This window comes from Ixodes scapularis, unplaced genomic scaffold (assembly GCF_016920785.2).
Source record: "Ixodes scapularis isolate PalLabHiFi unplaced genomic scaffold, ASM1692078v2 ptg001568l_1__unscaffolded, whole genome shotgun sequence".
Taxonomy (NCBI): Eukaryota; Metazoa; Arthropoda; class Arachnida; order Ixodida; family Ixodidae; genus Ixodes; species Ixodes scapularis.
Window position 1 is genome coordinate 2,572,981 of NW_024610167.1, and position 21,525 is coordinate 2,594,505.

The window sequence follows — 21,525 nt, forward strand, 5'->3', positions numbered from 1 at the left end:
TCGTAGTTCAAATATATCTTTTTTAACGTCGGCTCGCAGCTCGCGACTCGCAGGAACTAATACCGGCCGTGCGAAAAGCATGCTCGGGTCGTGTCGTGCAAAGAGCCGCAACGAGAACGAGCTCACTGTGGCCAACTACGCTTTGGCTTTCTCCGCCAAGGCTTTCAGGCCTAGGCTAATTCTGGCGGCACGCCGTATTGCCGCAGAACGGCGCTGCTCCTATGCCACAAGTGATGTCACGAGAACGTTCCCACCATCCACCAGGTGTGAATTGGAAATCGTTTAATTAGGTTTAAAATGAGTTCTCATGTGTTTTACAGTGCGATATTGATATTTCCGAGGTGGTGCCTGTCCCTAGCCCATATTTATTCAGAGAGATCGGAGCTAAAAGTTCGTTTCCGTACCTCTTTAAATGACAGTCAACGTCCCAACAAAAGAAAAAAAAAAATGGAAAAACTTGGGGCTCTTAGAAAAGTGAAAGCCGTTTACAACTCCCTGTAACGCCGAATTAGAGCGCAGCTCTTGAAGAGGAGGAGGGAAGGGTACTGGGGGGGGGGGGGGTCAAGTGACCTTGGGTGGGGGTCACGTGACCTAGGGGGTCACCTGACGATGACGATGCCGATGACGTCATCAGTAACGATGACGATGCGGGTACCGATGACGTTATCAGTGACGTCACTGATGACGTCATCAGTGATGATGACAATGACTATGCGGATGCCGGTGACGTCATCAGTGATGATGACGATGACGATGCGGATGCCGGTGACGTCATCAGTGACGTCACTGATGACGTCATCAGCGATGATGACAATGACGATGCGGATGCCGGTGACGTCATCAGTGACGTCACTGATGACGTTATCAGTGATGATGACAATGACGATGCGGATGCCGGTGAGGTCATCAGTGATGATGACGATGCGGATGCCGGTGAGGTCATCACTGACGTCACTGATGACGTCATCACTGATGATGACAATGACGATGCGGATGCCGGTGAGGTCAATAGCGATGATGACGATGACGATGCGGATGCCGGTGACGTCATCAGTGACGTCACTGATGACGTCATCAGCAATGATGACGATGCGGATGCCGGTGACGTCATCAGTGACGTCACTGATGACGTCATCAGTGATGATGACAATGACGGTGCGGATGCCGGTGAGGTCATCAGTGATAATGACGATGACGATGCGGATGCCGGTGACGTCATCAGTGACGTCACTGATGACGTCATCAGTGATGATGACGATGCGGATGCCGGTGACGTCATTAGTGACGTCACTGATGACGTCATCGGGGGTCACGTGACCCCGGGGGTCACGTGACTTGGGGAGCCAGGTGACTTTGGGTGTCACGTGACCTTGGGGGTCACGTGACCTTGGGTGTCACGTGACCTTGGGTGTCACGTGACCTTGGGATCACGTGACCCTTGGGGAGGGGTCACGTGACCTTGGGGTGACCTTGGGTTCGCGTGACCTTGGGATGACCTTGGGGGTCAAGTGACCTTGGGATGACCTTGGTGACGGCGACGGCGACGGCGACGCCGCTCAAGCCGGGAACGGGCCCCTAAGAGCTGCGCTCTAAAAATCGTAAGGGTGCAGGCGAGCTGGTGAATATTAACCATGTTGCATTAACTCCAGTCTCAGGTTAATTCAACATGGCTAATAATCACCACCTCGCCTGCAACCTTGCGATTATTTCTATGATCTTTCCAGAAGCAGGCTTGGTCCCTTTTTCTTATGGTCCAACTTTGTCACCACCGGCAAACACGCTAATCTTTCAAGCCTTCGCGGTTTCGGACAAACTGGGACGTCAACTGGCAGAGTTAGAAGATGATGTGGCGTTCTTCGGCGTCTGTCAACGCAAGAATTTCGTGCATCCGGAGCACTTCAAATATCTGTCCTCATCGAGTATTCCGTGGTATGCAAAGAAAAAAATCATCAGGCCTACCGGAACGGAGCCACCAGGAGGATCCAGGACATCAGAGGTGCGTGTGACAGACTTTGGATACTTCTCCTGGGAGACAATTTCAAGCACTACCGTGAGTACCAGCAATAGAGCAGAACCAGAACTCTGTTTGACCGACTATGGAATGTGAAACGAAGGCATGTCCTAGACAGTATCAAACACTTGAAGTCTCATGTTAACGGGAGTCCGAAATCGTGGTTTTGATCTGCTGTATGGTGTGAGCCCCGTCAGTCTGTTGTCAATCCATGTAACGAAATATCACCTAGGATGGAGGAAGTTTTAGCTAAGGGACTGAAGTGTTGTTTGAATTTGAAGCCTTCGAGGATTGACGTGTTGTCTTCCATTCATACAGTAGCCAGGATGGTTAACCCAGAAGAAAAAGTCGCTTTCATAGATCATGCAATCAGTATGATGGAAAAAGCAATGGATGTAACGTACCCAAAGGACAAAAAAAATTTCAGAGAAGTCAATGCGGTCAAGAGGGAGTTGCAAACGAAGTCCGTAAAGTTGTTAGAAACAGATAAGTCCGGACGGTTGGCAGTCTTACCTATGTCAGTATTTAAGACAAAAACAGGAAAGGCAATGGATACCTTGTTTTCGGAATGGGTAGGGAACATTTAAAAGTCAAAAAGAAACATTTGTGCAGTACTGAATGAGGATGAATTGAAGGATGTAGCAAAATGTATCGCAAGTGCAATGAATTCAACATTGGGCATTAAGTTTTTCCTAAAAGACCATAAGCCTGAAATGCCCCTTTCTGCGGTCATCAATGAGAGTGGCACATGGCAGAAAGTGGTATCAAAGCTTCTACAAAAGGGGTTGGGTTATGCAAGCTTCGAAAATTCATTATCCCTTAGAAATTCAAATGAATTGATTGATAGTTTGGAGACCCATCATGGAAGGCGTTGTTCGGTGTTATCGATGGACATTAAGGACTTATATTATTCCCTAGAAAATACCCGGTTAATGCAGAGAGTGTGGGAGGCATTGGAGCAGAATCTCGTTAAGTTCCAATCGGGATCAGGTATATCGGTAGATAGTTTCTTAACAATTTTGGAGTTTTATCTGAAGTCAACGGTAGTGGAGTACGAAGGAAGAAAGTATATACAAAAAGAAGGTGTGTGTATAGTTGCACCGATTTTAGCAGAAGTTTACTTAAACTCTTTGGATCGTGCAGTGTACGATAATCTACAGGGATTTTCCTCGGGTACGGCAATAGTGAGAAGATATGTAGATGACATCTTAATATGCACGTTTACGGAAGGTCTAACAGAAACCATAGAACGTGTGATAAGGTCAACGGCTTCAGAGTTTAAGTTTACAGTGGAAAAACTGGAAGATGATGTTCTGCAGTTTCTCGATTTACTTATTCACGTGAATTGAAGGTTATGTTGGGAATATGGTAAAGAAAACTCGAAACCGGTTGTGCCAAGAATGAGTTGTCACTCAAAGACCGTAATGGCGGGGATTGTAAAGTCATTGGTTATGAACGCGTTAGAAAGGTCTTGTGTCCATCATATCACTGAATCAGTAAAAAAACAGTGGAAAAGGTTGATTACTGTAGGTTATGGTGACAGTTTTTTTATAAAAAGGCAATTAAAATTATTTATCAAAGGCAGGAGAGAAAGTGAAGAGAAATCGAGATACCGCTTTGCTGTAATCTCATACTATCATGACATCTCTCACAACCTGAAGGCATGTGCGAGGAAATTTGAAGTAGACAGAGTCTTTAGTTCAGATTTTAGATTGAATAAACTGACGCCATTTCAAACAGGTGTGAGTGAGTGCAAAAAGGCTCATTGGAAAAAGTCGGTATGTTGCGAGGCAGGTGTTGTGTATGAGATACCATTGGAGTGTGGATTTAAGTATGTAGGACAGACGTCACGCTGCATAAATGATAGATTAAATGAACATAAAAGAAATGTAAAGAACAATGCACAAATCTCGGAAATAGCTAAACATATTCATGAATGTAACAACTGCACGACGCTCTGGTCGGAGACGGAAATAATACACAAAGAGAGGAACGATGTAAAGAGAGTAGTAAGGGAGACAGTGCGGATAAAGTATCTAGGCAACTGCATAAGTCAGGCTTCACTACAGTTAGGAGGCAATTCAAAAGGCGTTCTAAAAATGTAATATTTTCATTTTTTTATTTAGGTTCTCTGAAGTGCCACCTGCTTGTGATTTTTTTTTTTTTTGCAGTGTGTGGTTTATATGTGTATTGGCCCAACTACCGTGTCCGTGTGTGCGTGTTTTGTTTTTTTTTAGATGTGGAGAGGGCGAGTTATGATTCAGAAGTATAAACTGTCCTTTTTTTTAAGTTTGAAGGTCAATGGATGTTGCCTTATCGCGTCGACATGTAAAGGTTGTCAACGTTCTTGCATTGTGTCATTAAGACTGTGGCGCTTGAACTGTATAGACTTCGTCCTTTTGTGTTTTCTGTTGGTGGAGATGACCTTGAGTTTGAGACTATATAAGAAATTGGACTAAATAAACCATATTGTAGAAAACCCGAGACTGTGGTAAAAACAAGGAAACGGAGTCGAAGAAGAAACACCGGGGAAAAGAACGTCTCAACGTTCTTTTCCCGTTTCTTTCTTCTTCGGCTCCGTTTCCTTGTTTTTACCACAGTCTCGGGTTTTCTACATTATGATCAACATCCACCAGCTCGCCTGCGCACTCACAGTTTTTTTCATAAATAAACCAGTTACCTGAGTTTGAGACGTCGTCCTGTCTATTTTGGGTCTAGGACTTCTCGGTGTAAGGCGTTTCGGTACAGGACATTTCGGTGCGGTCTTTTCGGTGCACGGACATTTCGGTGCACGGACATTTCGGTGCACGGACATTTCGGTGCATGAACTTTTCGGTGCACAGACTTTTCGGTGCACAGACTTTTCGGTGTAGAACGTTTCGACGCGTGGACATTTCGGTGCACGGACATCTCAGTCCGTATAGTACAATCAAAATACGATATTTTATTTTCTCCAAAGTCTTGCTGACCGCTAAAAAAGTGACATCGCAAAAGTGATTGGAGAATTATCCAGAAGTAACCCAGGTAGCACGCCAGAGGAATGCCCAACTTGGGCAAAGGTCTGGCAAACATAAGGGCCCAACTTTGGCGCAGTTAGGTTTTTGCACCATGGCATTCATCAGTGCCAAAGTACGGTGCCTAACTATAGCCTTAGTTGGGCGATCCTATGGCATGCCAAAGTTTGGCTCTTCTCCGGTACGCCAGAGGAGTGCCAAAGTTGGAGCCATACTTGAGCCATAACTGCCATAGTAAATCCTAATCTGGGAATTCGGGGCGTGCCAAGGTTTGGCATTTCTCTGGTCTGCCAGAGGAGCGCCAAAGTTGGTGCCATACTTCAGCCATAACTGCCAGAGCAACGCCTAATTTCGGTATTTGGGACGTGCCAAGGTTTGGCGTTTCTCTGGTCCGCCAGAGGAGCGCCAAAGTTGGTGCCATACTTCAGCCATAACTGCCAGAGCAACGCCTAATTTCGGTATTTGGGACGTGCCAAAGTTTGGCTTTTCTCGGGTCCGCCACAGGATTGCCGAAGTAGTGCAATACTAGAGCTATAACTGCCAGAGCGATGCCCAATTTGGGTATTTTGGACATGCCAAAGTGTGGCGTTGCTCTGGTCCGCCAGAGGAGCGCTAAAGTTGGTGCCAGATTTGAGCCATAACTGCCATAGTAAAACCTAAAGTGGGAATTCGGGGCATGCCAAGGTTTGGCGTTTCTCTGGTCCGCCAGAGGAGCGCCAAAGTTGGTGCCATACTTCAGCCATAGCTGCCAGAGCAACGCCTCATTTCGGTATTTGGGACGTGCTAAGGCTTGGCGTTTCTCTGGTCCGCCAGAGGAGCGCCAAAGTTGATGCAATAATTCAGCCATAACTGCCAGAGCAACGCCTAATTTGGGTATTTCGGACACGCCAAAATTTGGCGTTTCTCTGATACGCCACAGGAGTGCCGAAGTGTGTTATACTTGAGCCATAACTACCAAAGCAACGCCGAATTTCGGTATTTCAGCCTCGCCGAGTTTGGCATTTCTTTGGTCCGCCACAGTTGTGCCAAAGTAAGTGCCAGACTTGAGCCATAACTGCCGCAGTAAATCTTAATTTGTCGATTCGGGGCATGCCGAAGTTTGGCTCTTTCCTGGCTACCCACTGAAGTGCCAAGTAAGTGCCAAAAGTGGCAAAGAAAGCCGAGAGGCCAGCCCAAGGTTCGAATATCTCTGGTGTGTCACAGAAGTGCTCTTTCACGCGTCCCAGAAGAGAAATAAAATAAATAAGCGTTGGAAGCACGATAGTAAGATGTCATCACCTCCGTTCCCAAGCAGCACGGCAATACTTTGCAGTATCGTGCCAGTGCCGGCCGAAAGTCGGTTCCAATATCGCTCAACTGTCCAGTTTTGCACCACCGTTTGATACCCGGCAGGTATTGCCGTACAGCTGTTTCGCCCCGGCCTAGCGTTCACGTAATATTGTGCGAAAACTCTACGATGCGTCTGCTTCGTATTGGCCGAACGTCGTGCAAGTATGTGTACGTTGCATGTCATTTGTTGCATATCCAATCACTTATACGGACAAACAAATTTTTTCGATCGCTCCCAGAAGTTTATTAAACAACTATCATTACACACAGTGTATTCTCAACATATTTACAGGTCACACTTCTCTGTAAAACGAAAAGCAAATTATAAAATACAATTAACACTTTCCTCATGCCAAGCAAAACTCATCACACGTAAAACCGCGGAGTATGAAAGGAAAGCAGGACGACTATCAGAATCATGCTTGCAGTGCACTTACTAATAAAAGAGCGATATCATGTAATCCTTGATAGATGCATAATCCAACTCAGGCAGCCCACAAACACATTCGAGGAAGAAGGTTGCGCACATTCAACTGACGTCTTGTCGTCGGCGAAGAGCAGTTTTTGTCGAAGCGTGTCCAACAAACACATCACAAGTATTCCACGAACTCCGGTGCAAAAAATGACTGTTACCGAAAAATTGGCATGGACGTATTCCGACCGTTTACGACGAAAAAGCACGGCCGCGTCTGCAACGCACGAAAGCAACAGAACACTGAAGAGCCCAGTTCGAAAACCGGACCTACGTGGCCTGCTTATTTCTATAACTAGGCAAACGGCGAAAACGACAGCCCCAGAGATCCCATCAGCGTGACAGAGAAAGTCACGTGACAAATTTTCGTCCAAACGTTTTTGTCCTACGCGTCCTATGTAGAGAGGTCACGCTGAGTCACGCGTTTCGCTTCATCCTTTTGATTTGCTTAAAGGCCGACTTAAGGGCCGCCCACACTAGCGAGAAAACGCGCGTGGCACGCCGATCGCGGCAAGTAACAAAATGTCGCCGAAGCACAGTCAGCGCCACGAGCGCGTGCAGAGACACGCCCTTTATCTTCCCGCTTAACCGATTTATCGGCGCGCCGGGCGCGTTTTCTCGCTAGTGTGGGCGGCCCTTTACGGAACCATTTTCTGCAGGGTAGGAAAGTGCTCCCCAACGACCTTCGCTCCCTCCCCTCTCGCACTCCTTCCTCCTCCTCCCCTGAAAAGGGCGCGTCCGGAAGCTAGTCTCTGTGGAAAGGGGAAGGGGTTTCCTCCTTTCTAGGTGGCAAGGATGAAACCTCTTCTCTCGCGGAAAATAGTTTTGTAGGTCGGCCTTTAAAGCGGCTGTCGAGCTCGCTGACAGCCACACGAAGACGCAAAACCAGGTGGGGAGGATTTGCAAAAGGCGAGGTCGAAGGGGCATCAACAACGCATAAAAGGAAAGGCCGCTTCTGCCGGTGACCTTGTCGCCTTGCCTAGCCTGTCAGCGTTCGGCTTCAAGTCCGAACTCGTCGACCCGCATGGACGTCAGGACACCAATTTGACATTGACAAGGCATCGACCTTGGAGGGGGATAAAAGGTGGGAACCGAGGAAGCTGCTGGAATCTTGGTTCATCCAGAACGACAAATGCGGAAGTGATTCATCGCTGGTAAACAAGAACCGTGGCCCCCTGCCGGACGTGTACACAAACTTTATGCCTAAATAGCCGAACTTTTTTGTGCGACTCTCACTCGCTCTGTGGCTGAGTTTACATGCATGCGATCGTAGCGAATCGAATCGAGATTAACCGCCTATGATTGGGTAGACGAGGAAGGGAAAGGAGGATCGCGGGCGCGTGACTGGTCACATCTCGATTCGATGCGCCATGGTCGCATCCATGGAAACGTAGCCTGTGCTCTATTGAAGATGTCTCCCGCATTGGAGGCGCAACGTTTAATTAAATTGTTATTTTTGTTATGTCAAGCCGTTTTTGTTATTACATAAATTAGGAGCGCAACCGGGACATTTTCTCCCGTGAATGACGATCGGGTGCTTGGACTCCGTAGCAGCTCTTTCGGCGTCCATTTGATGTTCTCGGAGTCGGTCGTTGAGGCATCGCCCCGTTTGCCCGATGTACCTGGTCCCGCAGGACAGGGGGATCGCGTACACTTCCTTCGCTTCCTCTCCTTCCGCCAAGATTTCTCTTTCCGGTACTCCCACTAAGCTGGCGGGTTTCGAGGTTGAAGCCGAAAATAAAGTTCGCTCTTTCCTCTTTTTTTTGCCTTTCCTCCTCTCCTGCCCTCCTTTCCTCCCTTCAACCCCCTCCCCCGAGGGGCCAACGCGGAGAATGGATTAGGAGACGCCTCCGTTAATCCGGCATAACCCGCCGTAGAGGGGGCGTGCTGCTTGACTAAAGATTATCTCGCTGCACAAAAATAAATAAATAAATAAATAAATAATAAAAAAAAAAAAACGTCGCGGGCAGCGATTTAATGCGCTTTGCCGGATGCGTAACGCTTCGCCCGCCTTGAACAAGCTGGTATGCATTGGACTAACATTTTTCGAAGCGCGGCAGGTTTAGTGTAGGTCCTATCATAATGGTCCTGCAAGACTTCCCTGTCCGCCACAAGGTAGCCAATAATTCAAGGACATAACGACGGCAGCGTATTCAAACAGTGTAAAATAAAATGTATATAATATTTATAAGAACACCATCGTCTTCACTGCTTGGCTTTCAAATTTTTAGCGCCGCAAATAATCGTAATCAAAATATTTTTTTTATAATTGAAGACCCCTCGCCGTGCGTCGAACCCAAAATTACGCTTACGTGAAACATGATTCGGCGCGGGAGCAACTCGAGTCACCGTATTTTTTTTTTTCTTAACGTGGCTTTTGCTTTTTAATTTAACTGAGGTACCACTGGCAGAACACGAATCGCATACTTGGAAGGATCTGAAAACTCATATAGCTGGTTGAGTGAATGCAATACTATCGCATTCGTTGAAGCTCGATTTGTTGATTCGAACTTCAACAAATCACACGCACCCATTCTCCCTATTTCTTTTTACCCAGTCATAGTCGTTCCCTCACGATGCAATACGAGTACAAGTAACGGCAGTTTATGCAATGTTGACGATACACAGCCGTGATCGCGCGGTTTTTAGAAGCGCTATAGAACGAGCACAAGCGTCGAATTTTGGTACACTGACTGATTTCTGTCTTCCTGCCGTGACACCACACGAGAAAAGCGATTTCGTTCCGTCTGTGAAACTAGGAACAAAGAAATCAAGATATAATCCCGTAATAAAACAACGCGAAATGGATCTCTGCCGCCAATACCCAACCGTTCGCGAGGTGACTGGGCAAAAGCATATATTACCTCCGTGCCTTTACCCTCTGCGCACCGCCAGAGAGAGTCATACAAACTCCTTTGCGCTATTATCAACACGGTTGCGTTCGCAAGCCGGTAGGTTGACTCGGCTGGGATTCGTCCCTTCTGACTTTCATAGCTCTCTATGAAACCAGAAAGGTAGATACTTTTCTCCATTGGGTTGGTTTGACCGGGGCCTCCAGTTATTTACGGCCAAAATCACACTAGAGGCGCTTCAGCAATGTTCACTCTGGTCGACACACGTGCTGCTTAAAAATGCCTGTCGTCAACTCTTTCCCAAAAGATACTTGAAGAGCCAATCTTAGAGACCGACGGATAACGAGGCCTTAGACCTCGAAGAAATTATAACACAAATTTAGCGTCGTCATTCCCAAACTGGTTGCCGGACGAAATCCAGGGTTGGTAATAGTAACATAAGATACGTACGGCAGAATTCCCTGCCATAAATAAAACGATTTGGCTAACGCCAATGTAACGCGAAATAGGTGCAAAGAGTTTTGCGATAGGTAGCGTAAACCGAAAAAAAGGAAAAAAAAAAGAAAGAAAGAAAGAAAGACTGAAGAAAAGGAGAAATTAGAAAAAAAATCTCTGGTGACTTGGCCAAAAAAAATTCTGTTCATGTGATTTTTCTTGTCACGTGACCAAAAAAAAAACGAAAAAAAAAATAACACGAGAAAAAAAACCATCCCCTGTCCGGTTTCGAAGCTAGGCCCTCTTGATCGTGAAACTAGCGCGCTATCCATTGCGCCAACATAACTTTTTTTTTTCTTTCTTTATTGCAAGTTGCGCCAACATAACTCTGCCTGTAATGCTCATGCATTCCCACATCATAGGCGAAAGCTTAGGTGCCTTCGCAGTTTTTCATGCATGTGTTATTTTTATTTGTGGCAAGAGTTCACGTCCAGAATGCTTTTCGAGTTTTCGACCAAAACGAGTTTTCTTCTTCCGAGTCACCATCTAGAACCAGTAGACCGCACTGGGTCGTCCGGCTAATCAAGCAGCTATTTTCAAATTCTCTGGCGTGCCCGTCCTCGGATCCGAGGTCGCCGTTTGACAAGCTTAACTTTCTTCCACCTTTTAGCCGGAACCCCACGGCAGCTTTGTTCCGTCCCCACTCCCTCTCGAGAGGATGGCTCGCCCTGAGGCTAATCCCATCCAACGCTTGACCTTTCCCTCCCCGTCCCCCGGCTTCGGGAGGGAAGGTTCTTCTCTGCAGAACGTCCCGTTTGTACAGCGGCCTTTAAAGTTCAAAGATTGTCCTGTCTTTATCGTCCCTTTTGTGTCTCCACTTTTTAATGTTTAAAAAGTATCAACACGCTAAAATAGTACAATTTCCGGGCTTTCATTTTCATCCCCCAAGTGTGATGCGGGAACCGCGCCATAGAGCCACGGTCGTTTCCGCACTTTGTTATCGCTAGGATTTGACAGTGCTCAATCACGATGCAAGACACGCACAGAGCCACGCTCGCTTTTGCAATGCGCCGCCTAAAGGGGTGTCCAAACAGGACACGACTCCGACAAATCGTGAAAATTGAAGCGGGCTTGAAGCGGGCGCGTCCGCTTCAATTTTCACGATTTGTAGGAGTCGTGCGTTTTGTAGTGTCCTGTTTGGACACCCCTTAATAATGATATATCTTGTTGAGACGTGCGCACATCCGTCTTGCGCAGTGTTAGCTCAACGGCAGCACTTTCTGTAAAGGCGGATTCACACCGGGGATAGCAGTCGCGCGATCCAACTAAATCGCATCGCAAAAAAAAAAAAAGAAAAAAGTAATTAGTTGGTTAATTTGGCGTGCGCGATGAGCGAGTCCAATGCCTTCGTTGGCGAGTCGCGTCTCAAAAATTCTCGCTCCGAACGCCGTTGGTTGGCTCGGCCTCTCCTCGACTAGAGTGCATCGCAAAACGTCGGGTCAGCAAGCGACTGCTCAAAACCCGTCACTTTTTGCCCGCGATGGTCGCTTTTGCGATGAAAGTTATGGCGCGACTAGATCGCGTCGCCGGTGTGAACGCGCCATAATGTCGAACCAGTCTCACGGCGCGTCCCGATATCGGCTTGTGTACCTACGCGCGAGTAAAACATCTGGCACAATTTGCGTTTGCAAAGCTTGCTCCAGCCGCGTCAAAACATTCAGCCAACCTTTGGACTGCAGAAATCAAAAGACAACCAAAATAAGATAAAGTTGCCAGCCGAATAAAACTTGATTTCTATTTAATTAAGATGAAGACCACCCGCGTACATCAAATACCTCATCAGCCGAACTCCAAGGCAGTAAGCCTAGTTCTGGCACTTGTTTGGCACCTTTGGCCCGTCGCTGCCAGATCACAGCCAAACTATCGGGAAGCGAAGCCTAACTTGGGCACTCGCTTGGCGACTTGGGCCCAAAGATGCCAGATCTCAACCGAACTACGAGGTAGTAAGCCTAACTCTGGCACATTTGTGGCGATTTTGGCCCGAATGTGCTAGGTGACAGCCGAACTGTCAAAAAGTGAAGCCTCACTTTGGCATTAGTTTGGCGATTTTGGCCCGAAAATGCCACAGCTCTGCCGAACTACAAGGTAGTAAGCCTAACTCTGGCACATCTGTGGCGATTTTGGCCCGAATGTGCCTGGTGACAGCCGAACTGTCAAAAAGTGAAGCCTAAGTTTGGCATTAGTTTGGCGATTTTGGCCCAAAAATGCCAAAGCTCTGCCGAACTACAAGGTAGTAAGCCTAACTCTGGCACATCTGTGGCGATTTTGGCCCGAATGTGCCAGGTGATAGCCGAACTATCAAAAAGTGAAGCCTAACTTTGACATTAGTTTGGCGATTTTGGCCCAAAAATGCCAAAGATCTGCCGAACTAACGGGCAGTAAGCCTAAATCTGGCATTTGTTAGGCGATTTAGGCCCGAAGATGCCAGATAATAACCGAACTACCCGGCAGCGAAGCCTAAGTTTGGCACTTGTTTGGCGAATTAGGGCCAAGATACCCAGACTGTTGCCAAGGGAGGTCAGGTTTGGCACTACTTTGGCTTCTTCGGGCTTTTTAATGCCCTAAACTGCCAGACGCAAGCCAAGTTTTGGCCCAGAACTCGGTGCTGCCTGGGAACGATTAATTTCAATGTTACCTTTATTCCAAACTTTGGTTGGCAAAAATACACATAAACGAACAAAAAATTCCCCGCTTACTGATTTTTTTTTTTTTTTTGTGGTTATTGTTTGGTCATTTACATTTTGATGAGTTTCAATAGCAGTTGTCTTTTGAAGTTTGCGACTTAGAAAATGACCGTTTTTTATTCACTAATGGCGAATTAACTGGTCGTTTTGGAGCGCGCCGGGATCAGTAGACTATATCCTAGATGGAGCACGCGATCCGAACGGAGTCGCTCCGCCTCCGGATTCAAAGTAGATCATGACCACTCCTCCAAGATCGGTAGATGCCTTCTCGTCATTCACCTTCCAGCGGTCCCGGATCTCGAAGCACATGTTTTCGCAATAACCTGCGCTAACAACACATGTTCAACGTGCGAGCGAAGTTAAGCATGATGTGAAAGATGTATGTCGATAAGCGATGTGCCATCAGAGTAGCCCATTTGCCTCTAGCTTCATCGGAAAACTCGTGAATGGTGCCCAAGTACATCTCGATTTTCGGCCTCAAAAGGCAGTAGACTTTATGCGGGACATACAAGCAATCGTCGTCGTCACTGCTATTCGAGCTGCTGTTACAGGAGAAGCTGCTCGAGCAACTTGACGACAATTTGTCATCAAGCAGCAGCAGCAGTAAAAGGGGCGGTCATTACGAATTCTTCCGAGTCGAGATGCCCGGCGAGAAAAGAAGTCAGGTGTGCGCGCCGAGGACTGGCCAGGCTGGCTTCGGTCGAATCCGCCGAGTTCTGCGGAACGACGTTTCTCGGTCCCGGGTTGAGATCTGTAGGGGGGCTGATCCAAAACGACAAGTGGAACATGCCCGTCTCGATCACAATCACTCAGCGAAATAGGTACGCTCCAGAAAAGTCGATCCCAGCGCGCTCCAAAACGAACAGTGGAATCGACCGGTCTCACCAAGCGTTCGGCGCATGCGTGGAGTTGCCATAACTTTAGTTCTCAGGAGGCAGACGGTAGTGCCCCAGACGTCTCGCATCCTGCAAGAGGACCGCTCCAGCGAGGTTGCGGCACGTGCAGAAAAGTTCCCTCGATGCATTGCGGCAACGTACACAAACTGTCTGCAGGTGAAATCGGTCTATTCGCCATAAGTTAGGAGTCGTTCCTATTTCCAGTCGCTATCAAGCAAGAACGGCGCGCGCAGGAAGCAAGCGTGTTTTCTGCAGCTCTCTGCAGTTTTGTGCAGCTGTCTGCCGATTACGGGGGAAGCTACGTCCTCCTTGGACCAGTCATGCGCCTAAATTTCAAATCTCTTTGTACAGATTTGTATGCAGTGTAGACTCTGTCGGACTCTTCACGCAGGTTGAAAACAAAATGAACTTGACGGAAAAACGGAAAGAAAGGCCAATAATTAAAGAACAATTTCCTTTCGAACTCCACCCCAGGTAGCCCAACAAATTTCCTTAAGGCAGCTGGTTGCCCTTTCCGACGGGTTTCCTGTTCCGCAAATTGTCGAGTGACCATACGGCTTATTTGAAAAGTTAAAATTCGAGTATCCTTCGATAGACTGGCTTTCGAAGTTGACCGGGTCCCCCACAAGGACTTGCAGGATCAGTTTTATTTGTGGTTTATTTAGTGACAGAAGTTTGTGTGGGTTTTGCTGATATTACGTTTTAGAGAATTAACTCCAGAGAACCACATTTGCAATATGGTTTCATCGAACTACTGGCGCGAAATGTTTGGCGAGTGGCTCTGTTTTTTTATTGTAAAAGCTTGATCATTGTCTTGTTCTCAGCTCAGCCATGCTTTCAGGCTCGCCCTTTTAATGCTAATAAAATGATATACTGCAAACAATTTAACTTCCGAGAATTTCGCGATTCGCCTACAATTAAAAAAAAAACAAAAAAAAAACTCCCCGAACAATTTTGGTAAAATGTAAACATATTGTAATCTATATTGAGATTCCACCGTGTTGCGAAAATTAGAACCGGAAAACTATACCAAAACTTCAGCTTTGACCTAAATCGCGAAATATTGAGCCAGTGAAAAATATGTAATTTACAGTATAGACCCTTTCAGGCAACTTTTCATGGGCGCCGCCATCTTGACGTCACGTGACCCTGCCGCCATAGCCGCCCTTCAGTTTCTCGCCGTTCCTCCGCGTTGCGTGCTGCACCGGCCACTACCGGAGCTTTGTTTTCACGTTCATTTACGTTCCGCGTTGAAATCGCGTGTTTTCTTTAGGTCTTTTCGGTACTTCGGGCTTTCATTTAATCATTTGATATCCATATTTCAAAATATCTCTTGTATTTCTTATTTATGAAATGGAATCGGACAGCGAATGGATCGACGATACAAGATTATGACTTCAGAGACCATGTAAGCTCATCCCATTCTAACGTTTTTCTCGCTAATAAAGGGCAGTCAACACCATTGCGACATATGCGAATTTCTACTGACGCAATAAGGCTATCCAGTCGTGCTTTTCGCTGCATGTGCGCGCTCGTTTCCGTAAAGACGACCCGCATGTAAGCGATTGAGCGTGATACGAGACGTGCGACGGCGACAACGACGAGAGTCAGCGACGAAGATTTCTCACTGTCGCCTGTTGCATCGCTCGGTTTTTTCAGTTTCTAGAAAACGTCGCTCACCGTCTTGGTCGTTTTCTCGCGTCGCTTCCGTGCGGTTTACCTCATTGCCCGACTGCCCGAGCGACAGCGAAGCGGGTCACCGTCGCTTGTCTCGTTGCTCGCCGAATAGCTTGCATGCGGTTTATACTTAATATCGAGGCGCCAATGGTTCACTGGTGTGTGCATGGAAGTTGAGTATAAACCGCATGCAAGCTATTTGGCGAGCCACCAGATAAGCGACGGCGTCCCGCTTCAGTCAGTCGCGCGACGAGGCAAACCGCATGGAAGCGACGGAGCAAGCGACCAAGACGGTGAACGACGTTTTCTAGAAATCCCAAAAAAGAGAGCGATGCGACGGGCGACAGTGAGAAATCTCCGTCGCTCGTCTGTCGCACGCTAAATCGCTTACATGGCGGGTCGGCTTTACGGAAACGAGCGCGCACATGCAGCGAGAAGCACGACTGTGATAGCCTTACTGCGTCAGTGGCAATTTACATATGTCGCAATAGTGTTGACTGCCCTTTATTAGCGACAAAAACTTAAGAATGGGATGAACTTACATGGTCATTGAAGCCTCCTAATCTTGTATCGTCGATCCATTCGCTGTCCGATTCCATTCCATAAATAAGAAAATACAAGAGCTATGTCGAAATATAAATATCAAATGATTAAATGAAAGTCTTAAATATCTAAAGGACTTAAAGAAAATACAAGATTTCAACGCGGAACGTAAAAGAAGACGAAAACGAAGCTCCGGTTGTCGCCTATGCAGAACACAACGCGGAGCAACGGCGAGAAACTGAAGCTCGGCTATGGCGGCCCGGAGAGCGTGCGAAGGGCGCGCCGACTGGTGGCAGCTCGAGTAACTGACTCGCTGAAAGCGTCTATACGTTTTGGTGCTACTTTGTAATTTTTAAAGTTCTCTGGCCACAACTTGAAAAAAAGAAAACAGTGAGCCGAGCATGTTGCTTAAAACTGTTGCTCTCGGATTACACAAAAAGAATAAAACACGTAAAGGACGAACACAGGCACACACAGTCATGTGTGTGCCTGTGTTTTATTCTTCCTTTACGTGTTTCATTCTTTCTGTGTAGTCTGTAGTGTTTCAACGCACTGTGCTACGTTTACTGTTTGCTCTCATTAAAGAGGTTGCACGCTGTTAAAAAAAAAAAAGAAACTGTATAATACAGTTACAAATATAAATATTTAATTTTAATCTTAAGAATAATTCAAGGCACATATTTACACCAAAATTTCCGTGCTCCGAAAAGTTCGTGCACCGAAACGTCCGTACACCAAAGCGCTTTACACCGAAAAGTTCGTGCACCAAAAAGTCCGTACACCGAAATGTCCGTGCACCGAAATGTCCGGGCACCGAAAAATCCGGGCACCGAAAAGGCCGCACCGAAACGCCCCGCACCGAAATGTCCTACACCGAAATGTCCGGATCCCGTCTATTTTCTGTCTGTTCTACGTTTTAAATGTTTCTTCTTTACCCCAGTCTCACGTTAATTCAACATGGTTGGGGTCCTTGTTGCAGAAACGCTTGCACACCCTCCGAGGAGCCAGAGAGGTACTTTTTGCATCCCCTCAAGCATTTACTTTATACTTTATGTTGTCTTTGTTCCTTACTCATAACTCAGTAGACTAGCACCAAACTGCTACAGAATGTAGAATGAAATATAATACTTAAAAAAAGTTACATAAGAAGCAGACCAGCTTCCTTCTCCAATACGCAAAGGCACTTGATCGTAAACGCTGCATACGTGAAGAGAGAACAGGAGATTGGGAGGCCGTTTAGACGTGACTAGCCAGGCCGTAACGTTTCTTCTTTCAGCGAGGAAGGATTGCATGAATACCTCAGCCATTTGCGTGCATAAGAGATCGCGATGGATGTCGGGCGCTACCTGTCCCCGGCTACAAATTCTCTATGCTCAGCGAAGGGCTTACGACTTCAACGGAAACTGGTAGGGTTAGCGTCCATTTTGAAATACTGCTGTGACTTATAGTCGGATCGCGTTTATTGTAACAGAGTGCGCAGGAAGTTTTCCATTCAGTTAGCGGTGCCGGTTGTTGCAATTACATGAACCAACTCGCGTCTCTTACGTCCCGCCGATGGGCTGGCGTATCTGTCGACGCAGCCCGTGAACGTACGGGTTATTTGCTCTGAATTCGTTTTTTGCGCACGCGCATTGTCCGCACCAGGTTTGCGCAATCACTAGCTTGCTTGTAAACAACGTGTTTTTCTCTAGGCGGTTGCATCTATGGCGCCCGGACTGGAGTCCCATGTGTGCAAGTATGTGCAGCGTGAGCGTGATCATAGCTTTGGTAAGCTTAAAATTGCGCGAAATTTCCTGCACGAGCAGACACATGGCGGCAAACAGTGGCCTCGCTTGATATCGTCCGAAGAAAAGACATGATTGGCAGAATTATCTAACCCCTACACTCCTAAGCATAAAGGGAGCGCGGCGTAGTCCTTCAGGGACAAAAGGCGGTGACACCCGATTACTCCCTTCAGTGACTAACCTGAACGGGAAAAACTTTTGCGCTCCTCCATTTAGTCAGTCGACGTTGAACCCCCAGGACCAACTTTTGCACCCTTGTATTTAGGCCACTTTGACAAAACGTTGCGTCCTTGCCGTAGTTATTACTGAATTGCGCCAGTACAGACCCAGGGGGCGCTAGGAAATATCAGATGCAAAATTGGTAAAAAATATATTATCGCTGGGATACATCTCTTAAGCGCTCATTGCATTCCCATTTGAACCGCACTTTATTATACACATATTATATATATAACACAGACAAGAAAATTGAACACAGATGACACAGGCAGAACACACACTCGACAACACGCTAATCCAATCATTTTTGTTTTCTTTATTGCCGTTTTTTACAAGTCAATATATACAAGTATGAGGTCGAAAAAGAGGAAAAATGGCAGTATTAAAATCTGCCAGCTATCCTTTGGGCTACTAGTATGAGTTAAACTCGTTTCGAATTCATAAGTTTCCACACGTTGAATCCACTCTGTCACGCAGCACTGTGCCTTCTGTACAATCGGCACGGAATGAAACCCGAACGCCGGAACGCGTGGCCATGGAGACAGGCTGCTCCACCTGGTGGACCCCTGAGAACTAATCAAAATGCGCCCGGGGTTCGAGGGTGCGGGTCCTGCTAAGGTGTGCTCGACCTTCGCGCGGCGCGTCTAGGACTTACGTGTTTCACCGGTGGCGCGCTGTGAGCGCCGTCACTCAGGGTGTTTTCGTGTCGCCGCACTGTCGCCCCATGTCGCCCGTTCGACACTGGGCGGCCGCTTAACCTGGCTATAGCTCTTTGCGATAGGTCCTGCCCAGACAGGTTGGTGAAGTTATTCCGCTCCGGCATTGATACGCCTGGTATATCGGTGGTTACCGAAGGGAGCGTCAACAAGCAATTCCTCGCTTTTTAAGAATCGACTGATAACCTCGCATGAAAACATGCGTATTGCTCATAAAAACCGAGGCATCCTCGTCAGTCTGTTGTAGTATTTTTTTCATAAAGAATATGATCATGCGAACAAACGAATTTTATTTCGCGTTTTTGACGTTTCACTATTTCTCAGAAACCGCGCGTGGCCCGATGTCCCGGTGACACGTCATCAGGCACTACGGGTCTTCCGTGCACGAAATGTTTCACCTTTCATTTCGCCCTTGCGATACACAAACCGATAATGAATGACAGCTCTGAAGAGATATCGCTGGCAATTCAATACGCAAAGCGAGTGACAGTGCTTTTTGTATAGGATGTGACGGCGCTTACAGCGCGCCACCGGCGAAACGCGGAACTCCCAGACGCGCCGCGCGAGGGTCGAGCTCACCTGAGTAGGACCCGCACCCTCGCGCCCCAGCGCATTTTCATGAGTTCTCAGGGGCCCTCCAGGTGGAGCAGCCTGTATCAACGGCCACGCGTTCCGGCGTTCTGGTTTCATTCCGTGCCGATTGTACTTCACCAATCAAGACAAGACTCTCGCCGAAATATTCCCGAGCCTCGCGCACGCAAATATCGGCATGGCGCGTAGTTATCCGATGCCTCCAAATACTATGCAGGCCCAGTAACCATCATATCAATGAACACGCCGTGCTCGTTTTCAACGGGAAGGTATTTGATGCAATGCATATCTAAAGGAATTTTCTTTCTTTTTTTTTTTAGAGTGCGTTGGAGGACGTCCAGAAAAAAAAAAAAAAGACGCCATTTTAGCACTCCAGGAATACTTGCGCAATTGTCTCGGGCTTTTGAAAGAATAAACAGCGGTCGCCCCCCGACACGAACAGTCCCCTTTCCTTCATTCATGCCTTTGCAATTAAGCTGCCGGTGTGTAATTTGAAGAAAGAATGACTTAAAGGGACACTGACACCCCTTAAAATTTTTCATTTTTTGCGAGGCGATTTATTATGGTGTCGGAATACTACTCAATTAATATTTTGCTGCAGAGTTACACATTTTTTAATAAAGCAAAAAATGCAATTGCTCGAAACCAAAACCCACGCACCCCACGGAGATCCGGGGAGGGGAGAGTGTGTGGCGGAAGCCACGTGGCTACACCCGACCGTGCGATAGCTTTTTTTTTTTCTTTTTTTCTTCGGGGTGCAGCAGACGAAATGCGTTCGGGATTCGTTTGCCGAGCGATTCCTTTGCAGTTATGTATGTTCCGTTCACTGTTCTGTACTTTAAGATGAGTTGTTTTGTACATTTAAGTGTTGGAAATAAGTAGTGAGCTCCCGTCGGGAATTCCCGTGATCGGCTCCGAAAAGAATACTCCCAAGATGTTGCGTGAAGATCTGCCTCACATCTAAAAGTGGCATTGTGTGGAAGAGGTGTCATAAATTGAATCCAAAACCATTTAAATCGTCGACGTATCGTCCACAACAATTTTTTTTCAATAATAATTGTAAAAAAAAAAAAATGAAAAGAAATGTAGACATTGCAAAAGGTTTGAAAAAAATGGTACGCCCACATTAGGGATCGAACGAGTGTCCGCTGAGTGTGAAGCGGACGTCTGTCATCTGAGCTACCGAATGAACTCTTTCGTTCGTAGTAATCCATCCGGTCGACTTCATGTCGGAAAGTTTGCTACTGATTTCCCTTCAGTAACTGCACTCCCTCTTTGAAGTCGGGCAGCACTTCGCATGGGCCACATTCGCACCAAGTAAAGAAACCGTACGCGTGCGTATTCAACTCTATTATATTCCTAACGAGCGTGTTGGTACGATGTACTAGATAACAGAAAGTATAAAACAGAGAGAGGACGAAACACAGACGAGTACATTCTTTCATGAAAGAATGTACTCGAATGAAAGAATGTACTCGTCTGTGTTTCGTCCTCTCTCTGTTTTATACTTTCTGTTATCTAGTATTCAACTCGATGTACGCACTTCGTGCTTGACATTTGATCGAGCGATGTCTTCAGCCATGAGAAGCGGCGACGGCTCGGCGACGCCTCCGTGCAATCGGCTTGCTGGTTGGGCGTGCCGTACAGGATGAATATCAAGTCGTTTGATCGATCCAAAATTTCTCCTTCTAAGGCAGACAGAATTCGCAGGTACCGTGAAAAACAGTTCTGAAGTAGAGGTCCCACGCCCGTCGTCTGCTGCCGCCCGCGAGTCCCACAAAACGCGAAACGACGCCATGTTGAGAATTAGGCAGTGAACGCACAGAATGCTTCCGGTTGTCTGTGCAACGTTTTTTATTTATTTATTTTTTAACGCGTTTTTAGTTTTTGGAAGCCACAAAAAATGGGTTTCATAATTTTATCTATTTTTACTATTGACTGTGCGCCTTCCATGACCCACGAATTTGATTAAATTTGGTGGTCGCGTCGAAACCTTAGAAAACGGCCCGTGACCACGGAAAAGAGAGTAAGCGCGACTCAAACCGGCCAGTTCTGGATCGGCGGTTTTCAGGCGGAAAGGAACCGAATTTCGAGGGTAGTCGGGCTCTCATATGTCACGTAGAATTAAAAACTTAGGTGAGCATTAATACACTGTCACTGTCCCTTTAACACCAGGCGGGAAGAGCATTCTCTTAGCACGCTTTAAGATATTTTGCCCTGTGCCTGCATGATACGAAGTTCT

The 21,525-nt window shown here is 46.9% G+C and overlaps 1 pseudogene; it reads left to right on the forward strand.

Annotated features, from left to right (window-relative positions):
• The first annotated feature begins 1,666 nt into the window (after window positions 1–1,666).
• On the forward strand, window positions 1,667–4,116 carry LOC115323328 (annotated as a pseudogene).
• The last annotated feature ends 17,409 nt before the right edge of the window (window positions 4,117–21,525 follow it).